Source organism: Lethenteron reissneri, chromosome 9 (assembly GCF_015708825.2).
Source record: "Lethenteron reissneri isolate LAM-NWPU_2019-01 chromosome 9, ASM1570882v1, whole genome shotgun sequence".
Classification (NCBI taxonomy): Eukaryota; Metazoa; Chordata; class Hyperoartia; order Petromyzontiformes; family Petromyzontidae; genus Lethenteron; species Lethenteron reissneri.
In genome coordinates this window covers 10,138,604-10,151,847 of record NC_083787.1, presented here as the reverse complement: position 1 = coordinate 10,151,847, position 13,244 = coordinate 10,138,604, and positions in this window count along the sequence as shown.

The following is a 13,244-nucleotide window of genomic DNA, read 5'->3' as shown; positions in this document are numbered from 1 at the left end:
AAGTAAAATAAAACAAAATAAAAAATCACGACGTTTCGGAGGTTTGTGTTGCTTCCGAAACGTCGTGATTTTTTATTTTGTTTCATTTTACTTTTATTAATTTAAATTTTTTACCTACGTGACTTTACCGAAAAAACCTAAGAATATCTTTCGGTAAAGTCACGTCGGTAGAAATTATTTTGTTTCTACACAGTGCTGAGTGTAGCGGCCTCTAGTGGCTGTAGGGAGTCACGCGAACGCATTTTACGAAAAGCATACGTTTTGAAAATTCTAGATTTGAAGCTTTCGTGACTGCAAGTATTTATACTCTTAGGTTTTTTCGGTAATGTCACGTAGGTAAAAAATAAAAAATAATAACAAATAATAGAAATAATAATAGAAATCAAATAATAAATGGTGATTTATTATTTTATTTCTATTATTTTTTCTATTATTTATATTATTTATTTTTATTATTTATTTTTCCCTACGTGACTTTACCGAAAAAATCTAAGAGTACGTTTTGAAAATAAGTAACATTTTAAATAAATTCAAAGCACGCTTTCATGATATGTACCGTACTAATAATGTGTTGTATACTAACCCTTCTTCCAAAATTGAGATTAATAATATTTGATGATATTTTTATATATTATCTTTTTACTTGTTTTTTTAATGAATGAAACACACCAAAGCGCAGCAAACTGCAAAACACCAGGTGTTGTTAAGTAATGAACTGGAGGAGGGCTAGGATGGCAGAATTTGCAACCTTGCTTCAAGGAAAGATAAGGCCTGATGAACGGGCACATGTCACCCGTGCAGGCGGCAGAGACAGTGGGAGTGTCAGCCAGACATAGTTAAGGCAAAAAGCCCAACCATCCTGCATGGTTTTAAAGTAACGTCAAAATTCGAAATTCAACAACAGAGTAGGCTAAATTATCGATCCTCGCGCTCGCTCAAATTGGAGACCAGGCTGCGAGCTACATCAATGAACCATTGCCCATTTGCTAATCCAATACTGAATGTTAATATTACTGAAGTCAAAACGAATTCTATGACCTCAGCACATGGGCAAATAATAGGGCAGTGTCGACTCAAAGGCAATGGAAGAAAACAGAGGCGCCTTTGTCTAAATCACAACCACAGAAAGCCAGGAATCATCACTGATTGTGTGTTAGGGATTCCGAGCTAGTTGGAACACGTGCACACAGGGGGGAGGTAGAAGTACGCCTTGTCCTCCTGCAGCTGAGGGAGCAAAGATAAACCCAAAAAGGCCAGGGAATTAAATTAAGTGGGTCAGCTCAAGGCTGTGTGCACAGGGGAGGGAGCTGATTTAAACAACCCTGCACGTCTGAACGTGAGGGGGCCCTTGACCTGAAATTATGCAGACCCAGCTGAACAACAACGGCGAGCAGAGATAGGGTGGGGCAAAGACTGCGGGGCTATGGAATGCAACTTCGTGTCAGTAAAGCCCTGACAAACAAGTTAAGTTAAAGACATCAAAATACATAATATCGTACATAACATCAATGTTAACGCTATTCACCGTAAACTATATTCCGCTTATATAACCATGCAGACACCAAGGAATACGAATTCCTAGGATCAAGAAACTTACCCCTTAACCTAAGATATCGGAAATAAATTAATAATAATAAGCATATGCATGAAAAGACAAAAGTAAAACTTATGGAAAAGCCAGGATAACGGGATGAATCACCACTAGGTCGAATATAAATACATAATAAAAAAAACGATGTTAAACCCAGGGTCGGAGAGAAAGGGAGATCCCGGCCGTCTTTGTATCCCCGCAGCGCGGGATAGGAGTGTGTATACGCTCGGGGAAACACCTCCACTTGAGTCAAGCACCACGATGGGAAACGACAGACCTTAGGTTACATACAGAATCATAACTGTGAAATAGTAAGGGACAAATGTTAACTTAAAACTTTTTAACCATTTCTTTGTGCGCCGGGTCGGAGAGAGTGTTGCCCCTCCCTCCAGGTTGTGCAACACGAACAAAGACGCCTATGAGACGATTTGTAACGTCTGTGTTTTGGGTTCATGAAGAAGGCCAGACAAGAGATAATATTGCACCCAGACAGAGAGACGACTTCGAGGCAATTTGTAACATCTGATTGTTTGCTCGTGGGTTTTATGGAGGGAGTGTGACAACGGAATATACCGTGAGTGATGCACACAAGGACATACGGACGTACGGACACACACATGGACACACCTGCCTACGGACAGATCCTGACACAGCAAAAATCGAAAGAAGCCCCGCCTTGTGGGCGGGATCCAGGGGGATTTTTCGGCATAAAGGAAAGGATCCTGAGCATTGGAAACTAGTGCGACCAGCGGGTCGGCTCACGTGGGGAGTGCGACCAGCGGGTCGACTCAGGAGCGAGGGCGACCAGCGGGTCGACCCAGGAGCGAGTGCGACCAGCGGGTCGACTCAGGAGCGAGCTCGACCGGGAGGGTCGGCTCAGGAGCGAGTGCGACCAGCGGGTCGACTCAGGAGCGAGCTCGACCGGGAGGGTCGGCTCAGGAGCGAGCTGCGACCAGCGGGTCGGCTCGACTCATCTTCAGCTCGTCTGGGACTCAGCCGAGTTCGATCGGCTTACCAAAGCCGGCTCTCGGGGCTCGACTCAAGCGGCTCCCCATCTCCTCTGCAGGCGGGCAAGACCCGCTTGACAGCTCAACTCGGCCTGCGTGGGTCAACCTCTGCCGAGTCGGAGGTCTCTGCTGCCGCCGGAGTGGTGAGGGTCGCGGTTTGGCGACGAGGCTCCGTGCACACGACGACCCAACACTGCACGCTGCGAGCGAGTTGTGGGCGCCACCTACCGACCGGGTTCCGAACTGCGACAGCGTATCAACGGGCATCCGAACCAGTTCACCACGGTGACAGGGGAGCGACTGATACGTATGACGCGCACCGCCCCCTCACCACACGACCACCAGGCGTCTGTTTGACATAAAGAATCGACTCCGAACACTGACTATTCAAGACAACTCTTACCACTCAAACACACTCGAACCCATAAGCCATCCGTGGCTGGGAAGGCATCACAACGAGACCGAGTGATGGCCATCCGTCGTTTATAAGAGTATTCGTAATTTTTATCTTTAATATTTAGTGGGCTGTACTCTTAATCGCATAAATTCCCAACAGATCCATCAATACGAACTGATTCTTGGCACCTCCTTCCGCCGAGCCACGCTCACGTGGGGAGTGGTGGCCCACCGGATCCTTATCAGGTGATCTGGTCCCCAATTAGTAAACTTGGTATAAAATAACGATCTTCGGAAAAGGAGCACCGTCGCAGGCCCTTACTCCGAGCCGTTCTGTTGTCAGATAACCTGCCGATGTATCTGTTGAGATTGGTGCCTTTAAGAATAATAACTGTTTTTGATTGTGTTTTTTTTTATCGCCGTATAATCTTTCAAGTATCTTTCAGTCATAATCGCCGCACGTACTCGCATCCTCTACAGAATATTCAACTGTCCCGTGACCCAAGGTGCTAACAACGTGATAAGGGTTGCTTATGATCAATAAGGAGTGCGGTACTGCGTGAACAATGTTGAGTATGATCACTCATTAACGTTAAGGTTTTCTTAGCATAGTATTTGCATATTTTAACGACCCTCTCTCTCACTAACAACCATCGCGTTATGCGGGATCCATGTGCCGTTGTCAAAGTGAAATCAAGCAATCGTTGATGATACTGTATTGATGCCGTGTTGACGTTCCGGGATTGAGAGTTCGCATACTATATCATAGTTAAGGTTGAATTAGTAATAAATTGATCAATACAGAAGTGGTTGTGTGATTCTTTCCTGAAATCTATGCATAAGATCTGCTTCTGCGTTGAGATCTGAACTTGGTGACCTTAATAAACACACTAATACATACTCAGTAAATGTTAAAGCGATAACGGGGTGAACCGGGGACCTAAAATATAACCACGAATACACACTCTGGGAATGTTAAAGCGAGAATGAGACGAACCTAGACAACGATGCCGAGTTAATCTAAGTTAATCTTGCATACTTACACCACACCTGCATAACTGCATACGATTAATTGCCTTATTCCGATCGATAACCCACCCTCATCACCGAGGCGGGGTCTGGTTATCATAACGACTTGCATTATCATAATTACACCCACTCGCATAATTAATACGATTACCTCTCGAATTGGCATAATTAAAATGTGCGTAATTACATAAATTAACATATTTCCGGATAATTACACATTTGGCCAAATTTCATTTAATTATTATTATTTTCACTGAATATTCATAACCCACATATACAACATAATAATTTCACCCACGCACGCATACAACATAACAAATTTTGATAACCAACATATACAACATAATGGGTGGCGTCGTCCGGGATCTCTCGCAGACAGTTTATGCATGAATTCAGGAACGAATCACTGTTGTGTTAATCAAAAAGTTGTGAACTAACGTTGCCTTGTGATTGTAAACGGGGGTATACAAACAAAACGCGCTCTGAAGGGAAATACCAGAGTAGCAGAGTATAACAAAGACAGCTGGGCTGAGATTATTTGCTCGAGTTGAACTGACGCATCCTGTGATACAATTGTTTATATGTGCTCTGAAGGGGAATTTTAGAGTAACTCACGACGCACATGAGATGTTAGAATTAAGATACACTCTTAAGTCTATTAACCACACTACATAATAGAGATGGCACAGGATCCACAACATTCTGAGTTTGACACACCAACGCATAACACTGATACAGAGTGGACCTCTGAGGAGGAGATGGAATCTATGGAAAAACAATATCGGGAATTTGTGTTAAAACGTACTGGACGGACTGCTAGCCAGCAGACGGAGCAGAGAGATATATGGGAGGGGAGCCATACAGAAGATGTTAAGGCCCATAGAAGGAAACTACTTAAGGACGTGATGAAATGTGGCAAAGCCAAACGTGACGTAAAAATTGCAGAAATAGCGAGGGTAGACTCGTATCTCCTCGCACAGACAGACAGAGAAAGATTATGGAGTGAGGAAAAATTTGAAAGGGAGAGACAAGAGAAACTGTCCTTAATGGTGCAGGTAGAGCGTCTGCACGCCCTCGTGAGAGAGAAAGAATCCGCACTAAATGCACCAGTGAAACACCCAGACGTTGATACACAGAACACATACGGGAGTAACAATTTACCACACTCCGAGCCACGTGGACGTAGCCCAGGGCCAGATCTCACAATGAGTATGGCTACTATGCAAAGCAATTTTGATAAAGTAACACCCTCGCAAATCGAGGAGAGAGAAGAGGAAATAATAATACAAACGGGAAAACATGAGGCCGACCACCCCAACGTTAGAGAGAGACAAATAATTAACCCTAAGTCATCAGGATACACTGCAATGATAGAGCGGAAAAGGGCGGAGCTGGTGCAAGACGGGAAACATGACATAAACAGCACACCAGGCAGACGCACGCTACGCAAGTATGGCCGACATGATGCAGATGACAAAGACAGCTCACCAGAGAAACGCACCTCGCACAAACACGACCAACACGACACGGGTAACAGGAGCTCACCAGAGAGACGCACATCACACAAGCATGAGCCTTGGGATAAGCAGAAATCACCGAGCCAAGTTGACCCACGTAACAGGTGCAAAGGCACTACAAAAGTTATGTTAAGCAGAGCCACCGTGATGGTGACGGCTCATCTGACACTGACTCCTCTGACGATGACCAACACGACATGGGTAACAGAGAGAGCTCACCAGAGGGACGCATGACATGTAAAAGTCACCCACGCAAAACCACCCGCACCACAGATGACAGAGACAGGAATCCCGATAACCATGAAGCACGAGACAAACATAAATACAACACCTCACCTAGCAGGCACCACACACGTAGTAGGCAGCATGAAGGTCAAGGACAAAAACACTCACCACATAGACACCGCTCAAGGAGATCACGCACACCAACCCACAAGCACGAATCACAAGACCCACATAAGGAAAACAAGAGACACAAGCAACGGGACAGATACGAATCCTCGGACAGAGGGAGATCACGACACAGACACGGGACACATGACAACAGTGATAGTGGAGACAAGGGTAGCTCAAGGGAGCACTCCTCAGGAACCGACACCACTGATGACGAACAACACACTTTTAACAGTAAGACACTAAAACTAATGGACAAAGCACTCGTGAGAATTCCCTATTTCGATCCACATAACAAGAACAGGGATATACACACTCACATAGCTACAGTAGAACAGGAGGCTAAGATCCGGGGTCTGGGTAAATCAGCAGAAAAGGCATGTTTATTATCAAGGAGCGTACATGAACCCGCCAGACCATGGGTAGCCTCCCTGCCAAATAGGGTGAAGAGTGACTTTAAACAATTGAGCCGAGCAGTAGTTAAGAGATTTGGGGAATACTCCACACTATCCGAAGGATTGAACGCGGCAAAGTTGATGACCCAGCGTGTAGACGAAGACCCACGAGATTATCTCCTACGCCTTAAGAAAGCATATTACGCAGGGGACGTGGACAATGCCCAGGGAGATAAGACAGTCTTAAAAGTGATGTTCTTCCAATCATTGAGACCTGAAATAGTGAGAATAGTAGGAATGATGTTGGACCCCGAGACTGCCTCCCTACGCCAGATTGAAAGCAAGGCCCACACGGCCTGGGTGAACGGACGGAAAACCACTGGCATAGCCAAAACCCACATCGTCACCAGAGATAAAGAATGCCTCGATCTGGAGGGAAGCGAATCTCCAAGGAATAATATTAGCGCCACACGGGGTGGACATGAATTCCCCCAGGAGAGGGCGCCTAACCCAATAGAATCAACACCCGTCCACAACACGCTGAATAACGTTCCACGTGGGGGGAGGAACGAGGCCAGAGGAACCTGGCACCCACAGCCGCCACCACCATGGAATGCAGAAGAGGGCGGAGGCTGGAATATTGGAGGAGGAAGAGCGAGTGACGGGCCATACCTACCCCGCGGAGGCCGACGCCCACCAAACCAGTTACCATATCGTCCCCCACTGCCGCCTCCACTAGCAATAGAGCATAGACCACCGTTAGCTAACAGGAATCGATATGCTCACCACATTAGGATGGAAAAAGAGCTCCTAGGGAGTATGAAGACTCCCATGCAAGTAGCGAAGGGAAGAATACCAACTATACCCACACAGGAGGAGGACACACCCAGCGCAAAGGTAGCCCAAGTGAACGTAGGGAAGACAAGAAGCCTCGAAGCAATCACCGAAGTGGTACCAGAGGGAAAAGGGTACCATCTGGGGGAATTGATTCCCGTAGGACCAGTCGGACGAGTCCACGTGGAAGTAATACTGCAAGACACCCTGACCAGCCAGGGCCTTTGTGATACTGGAGCAGAAATATCCATGATATCCAGAGAATTATTTGACGAACTCCAGACTGCCCTCCAGAGGAAGAATGAAACACTACAAATGATGCCAAGTAAACTTACCTACTCAGGATGTGAAGGGACCCACATGCGACCATTGGGCAAAGTTATGACGAAGTTGACGTTCAACAAAATCAACATGAACCATCCCCTATATGTCGTACGGAACCCCGAAAAAGAGCTGATCATTGAGATAGAACTACTGAATCGCCTGAAACCCATTATGAACCTTGAATCCCGACAAATTTGGGCACAGTCAATGCCGGAGCAACAAAGGGACTCAGAAGATGAAGACGTTATGAGAGACTCCACGGGAATCCAAGTGATAACACAAAAGCTCGACGACCTATCAACGACAATCAGGAACGAAGACGAGCTCCCAGCAGGAATTCGAATCACTCAGCTAATGACTAACAGACTGAGAGAAGACCGAAAGGAAGCCGACTTAGAGTCAGTATCACCAAATGACCGTCCCCTCATGGAGTATATACCGCCCCCTGGAGGCCAAACCGACGAACTGCAAACTGATGAAGGAGAACACAAGGGCAAGAGCGTATTACCCTCGGATGAAGCCAAGGCAACTCAACCGATAGTAACGCAAAAGGAACTTTCAACCGAGCCGCCCGAAACCACGAAGGCCTTGGACCCAGACCCAGGACAAGGAGTCTCCCTAATAGAAGAACAAATCGAACAACAAATTGAAGCAGCAGACGCCCTCGAGAACGACACTCAACGAAATGAGCTTCGTCAACTGCTCCACAAATACCACTTCCTGTTCTCAGAAGACCCCTATGATTGCGGCAAAACCGGCCTACACGTGGTATCTATTCCCACACTGGAAGGAGCGCCAGCGGTATATGTGAAACAATACAAGATTCCACTGGCTGCCTACGAATCAATCCAAGAAACCTTGGAGAACCTACTCAAGAAGAATATAATTCGAGAATGCAACTCAACCTACAACTCACCGATTTGGCCTGTATTGAAACCCACAGGCAAGTGGCGACTCACCATCGACTATAGGCAACTCAACAAAACGGTTCCCCTATCTCGATGGCCAATGGCAGAAATCGACCAGAATCTCAACCAAATAAAAGGCGCAAAAATTCTCACCACCATGGATCTATCAAATGGCTTCTGGACCATGCCCGTGAAAGAAGCGGATCAATACAAGTTGGCATTTACATTCAATGGAATACAGTATACTTGGAACCGATGTCCATTTGGATACTCAAATTCACCTGCGGACTTTAACATATTCCTACACAAGGCAATGGACGACGCAAAAGAGCGAGGTACCATCGTCTATGTCGACGATATACTGGTCAAGGACTCCTCATGGGAAGAACACCTCGAGAGCCTCCAGCATACCCTCGAGCAGTTAAAGGAAGCAGGCGCAAAGATTTCAATACAAAAAGGACAGTGGGCACGCAAAAGGGTGGACTACCTCGGGCTCCAGGTCGGCACTGAGGGAATGTTACCCCAAACCAAAAGACTTGAAGCCCTCCTCGCACTCAAATCGCCCACCACAGTCACGACCCTTCGGAGCTTCTTAGGGATTTGCAACTACCTTCGACAGTTCGTGGACGACTACGCAGGAATCGTTCGACCCTTAGTCAAACTACTGCAAAAAGACGAACCATGGGAGTGGGGACAGGAACAGGAAGCCGCAGAAAAAGAATTAAAACGACAGATCACAGAGGCATCCTGCCTAGCATACCCAGAGAAAGGGAAAGAATACTACCTGGAGACCGCATACTCAGATCATAGTATCAGCTCGGTACTGTACCAGAGACAGGAAGCAGAGAAACGAGTTATTGCCTATGCCAGCAAAGCCCTCCGGGGAGTGGAGATGAAGTTCTCCGAGTGTGAGAAGGCGATATTTGGAAACATCTGGGCCATACAACATTTTCGGAACTTGTTGAACGGAGAGAAGATCATCCTGGAAACGAATCATGAATCCTTGGCATACCTCAACAGTAAGAAGATTCGAGAGGGCCGCGTAACCAGCAGCCGAATAGCCAGCTGGGCACTGACACTCCAAGGCCTACCAATCACAGTGAAATACGCAAAAAACAAGAAAAGTCCAATGGCCCAAGGTCTTGCCGATTTACATGATTGTACCTTTGACAGCATAGAAGCAGAGGACGGAAAGATACCTCCGGAGGACAACAGGTACCTGCCCTTCAGGAAGGAGACATGTGCCGACCTACCAGTGGTATACATCGATGGATGCTCCAAGATGAAGGAGAACAAGCTTCACGCTGGGTCAGGAGTCATTTGGGAAACTGGCCCACTCACAGGGATTCAAGAGGGATTTCAGCTGGGACCAAAGTCAAACCAGTATGCAGAGTTGGTCGGGGTACACATCGCTGTCCAAATGGCATCCGATAACCAAATACGGACCATGGTGGTGTGCACTGATTCCAACTACGTACAGCACAGCTTCCTGCACCACCTACCCATATGGAAAAAAAACGAGATGAAGAACCATAGGAATAAACCAATTCACCATCGAGAACTATTCGAGGCCATAGATAAGATGGTTCAGAACAAGGATATGAAGATATTTTGGAAGAAAGTCAAAGGGCACTCCAAGATACCTGGTCAAGAGAAAACTGGGAACGACCAAGCAGATGCCATAGCGAAAGTGGGAAGCCTGGAAGGCACCCCGTGGAAGCTAGAAGACCAAACCGACAGAGACGGACAACAAGAGTCGACGAACCAAGACATCGCCGTGATAAGACTGGTCACAAGAAGTGGGAAGAACCCGGCAGAAGCTGGAACCAGAGCCCAATTGAACAGTGCCCAGCCTTCCGAAGACCTGATCAGAATGCAACAAGAGGACGAAACACTAAAGACACTCGCCGATCATATCCAAGATCCAGCAGGAAAACCAATCACTACTGACAACTTGAATGACAACAAAGAGCTCGAGATCATGCATAGCCAAATCAAAAGGTTCTCAATGCGAAAAGGGCTACTGGTATACACAAACGAAAAAGACGGTCGACCTAGATGGGTAGTCCCCTCTCAATATCGAGAAATAATGTTACAACACGCCCACAATGAACCGTGCAGCGGCCACCGATGCGAGGTGAATACGGGACAGATGCTGCGACAGGTGGCCTACTGGCCAAAAATGGGGGAAGACATACACAAACATGTGTCCAACTGTCTCGTGTGTTGGAATGGCAGCCCTCCTGCTCACGCTCCTGCTAACGTACCTTGCCAAGCTAGAAGGGAGCCAAGAGCTGATCAAGCCCAGGAACAGGGATAGAGCCAAGGCCTGATGATGCCACCCAAGAATAACCGTAGAAACTATCTTTTTAACGATATCTCCTATAACACGTAGTCAATAGAATAATTTTTCCCTCCCTTATCGTTTTACCTTCCTTTAGAATATTTTTTTTCTTTTTCTTTTTTCCTCTCTCTTGTCGCATATAACCATGTTAAGTTGTGACACGTACGCGCGCGTTGTAAGGAATAGCAGCAAAACTTGAGGACAATCGATGGTTCATGATGGAAGAAGGGTATACATTTTTTTTAAAAAATAACCCGTGGCCATTTGACCACTGGTCATTTTTAAAAGGGCGGAATGTTGTATACTAACCCTTCTTCCAAAATTGAGATTAATAATATTTGATGATATTTTTATATATTATCTTTTTACTTGTTTTTTTAATGAATGAAACACACCAAAGCGCAGCAAACTGCAAAACACCAGGTGTTGTTAAGTAATGAACTGGAGGAGGGCTAGGATGGCAGAATTTGCAACCTTGCTTCAAGGAAAGATAAGGCCTGATGAACGGGCACATGTCACCCGTGCAGGCGGCAGAGACAGTGGGAGTGTCAGCCAGACATAGTTAAGGCAAAAAGCCCAACCATCCTGCATGGTTTTAAAGTAACGTCAAAATTCGAAATTCAACAACAGAGTAGGCTAAATTATCGATCCTCGCGCTCGCTCAAATTGGAGACCAGGCTGCGAGCTACATCAATGAACCATTGCCCATTTGCTAATCCAATACTGAATGTTAATATTACTGAAGTCAAAACGAATTCTATGACCTCAGCACATGGGCAAATAATAGGGCAGTGTCGACTCAAAGGCAATGGAAGAAAACAGAGGCGCCTTTGTCTAAATCACAACCACAGAAAGCCAGGAATCATCACTGATTGTGTGTTAGGGATTCCGAGCTAGTTGGAACACGTGCACACAGGGGGGAGGTAGAAGTACGCCTTGTCCTCCTGCAGCTGAGGGAGCAAAGATAAACCCAAAAAGGCCAGGGAATTAAATTAAGTGGGTCAGCTCAAGGCTGTGTGCACAGGGGAGGGAGCTGATTTAAACAACCCTGCACGTCTGAACGTGAGGGGGCCCTTGACCTGAAATTATGCAGACCCAGCTGAACAACAACGGCGAGCAGAGATAGGGTGGGGCAAAGACTGCGGGGCTATGGAATGCAACTTCGTGTCAGTAAAGCCCTGACAAACAAGTTAAGTTAAAGACATCAAAATACATAATATCGTACATAACATCAATGTTAACGCTATTCACCGTAAACTATATTCCGCTTATATAACCATGCAGACACCAAGGAATACGAATTCCTAGGATCAAGAAACTTACCCCTTAACCTAAGATATCGGAAATAAATTAATAATAATAAGCATATGCATGAAAAGACAAAAGTAAAACTTATGGAAAAGCCAGGATAACGGGATGAATCACCACTAGGTCGAATATAAATACATAATAAAAAAAACGATGTTAAACCCAGGGTCGGAGAGAAAGGGAGATCCCGGCCGTCTTTGTATCCCCGCAGCGCGGGATAGGAGTGTGTATACGCTCGGGGAAACACCTCCACTTGAGTCAAGCACCACGATGGGAAACGACAGACCTTAGGTTACATACAGAATCATAACTGTGAAATAGTAAGGGACAAATGTTAACTTAAAACTTTTTAACCATTTCTTTGTGCGCCGGGTCGGAGAGAGTGTTGCCCCTCCCTCCAGGTTGTGCAACACGAACAAAGACGCCTATGAGACGATTTGTAACGTCTGTGTTTTGGGTTCATGAAGAAGGCCAGACAAGAGATAATATTGCACCCAGACAGAGAGACGACTTCGAGGCAATTTGTAACATCTGATTGTTTGCTCGTGGGTTTTATGGAGGGAGTGTGACAACGGAATATACCGTGAGTGATGCACACAAGGACATACGGATGTACGGACACACACATGGACACACCTGCCTACGGACAGATCCTGACACAGCAAAAATCGAAAGAAGCCCCGCCTTGTGGGCGGGATCCAGGGGGATTTTTCGGCATAAAGGAAAGGATCCTGAGCATTGGAAACTAGTGCGACCAGCGGGTCGGCTCACGTGGGGAGTGCGACCAGCGGGTCGACTCAGGAGCGAGGGCGACCAGCGGGTCGACCCAGGAGCGAGTGCGACCAGCGGGTCGACTCAGGAGCGAGCTCGACCGGGAGGGTCGGCTCAGGAGCGAGTGCGACCAGCGGGTCGACTCAGGAGCGAGCTCGACCGGGAGGGTCGGCTCAGGAGCGAGCTGCGACCAGCGGGTCGGCTCGACTCATCTTCAGCTCGTCTGGGACTCAGCCGAGTTCGATCGGCTTACCAAAGCCGGCTCTCGGGGCTCGACTCAAGCGGCTCCCCATCTCCTCTGCAGGCGGGCAAGACCCGCTTGACAGCTCAACTCGGCCTGCGTGGGTCAACCTCTGCCGAGTCGGAGGTCTCTGCTGCCGCCGGAGTGGTGAGGGTCGCGGTTTGGCGACGAGGCTCCGTGCACACG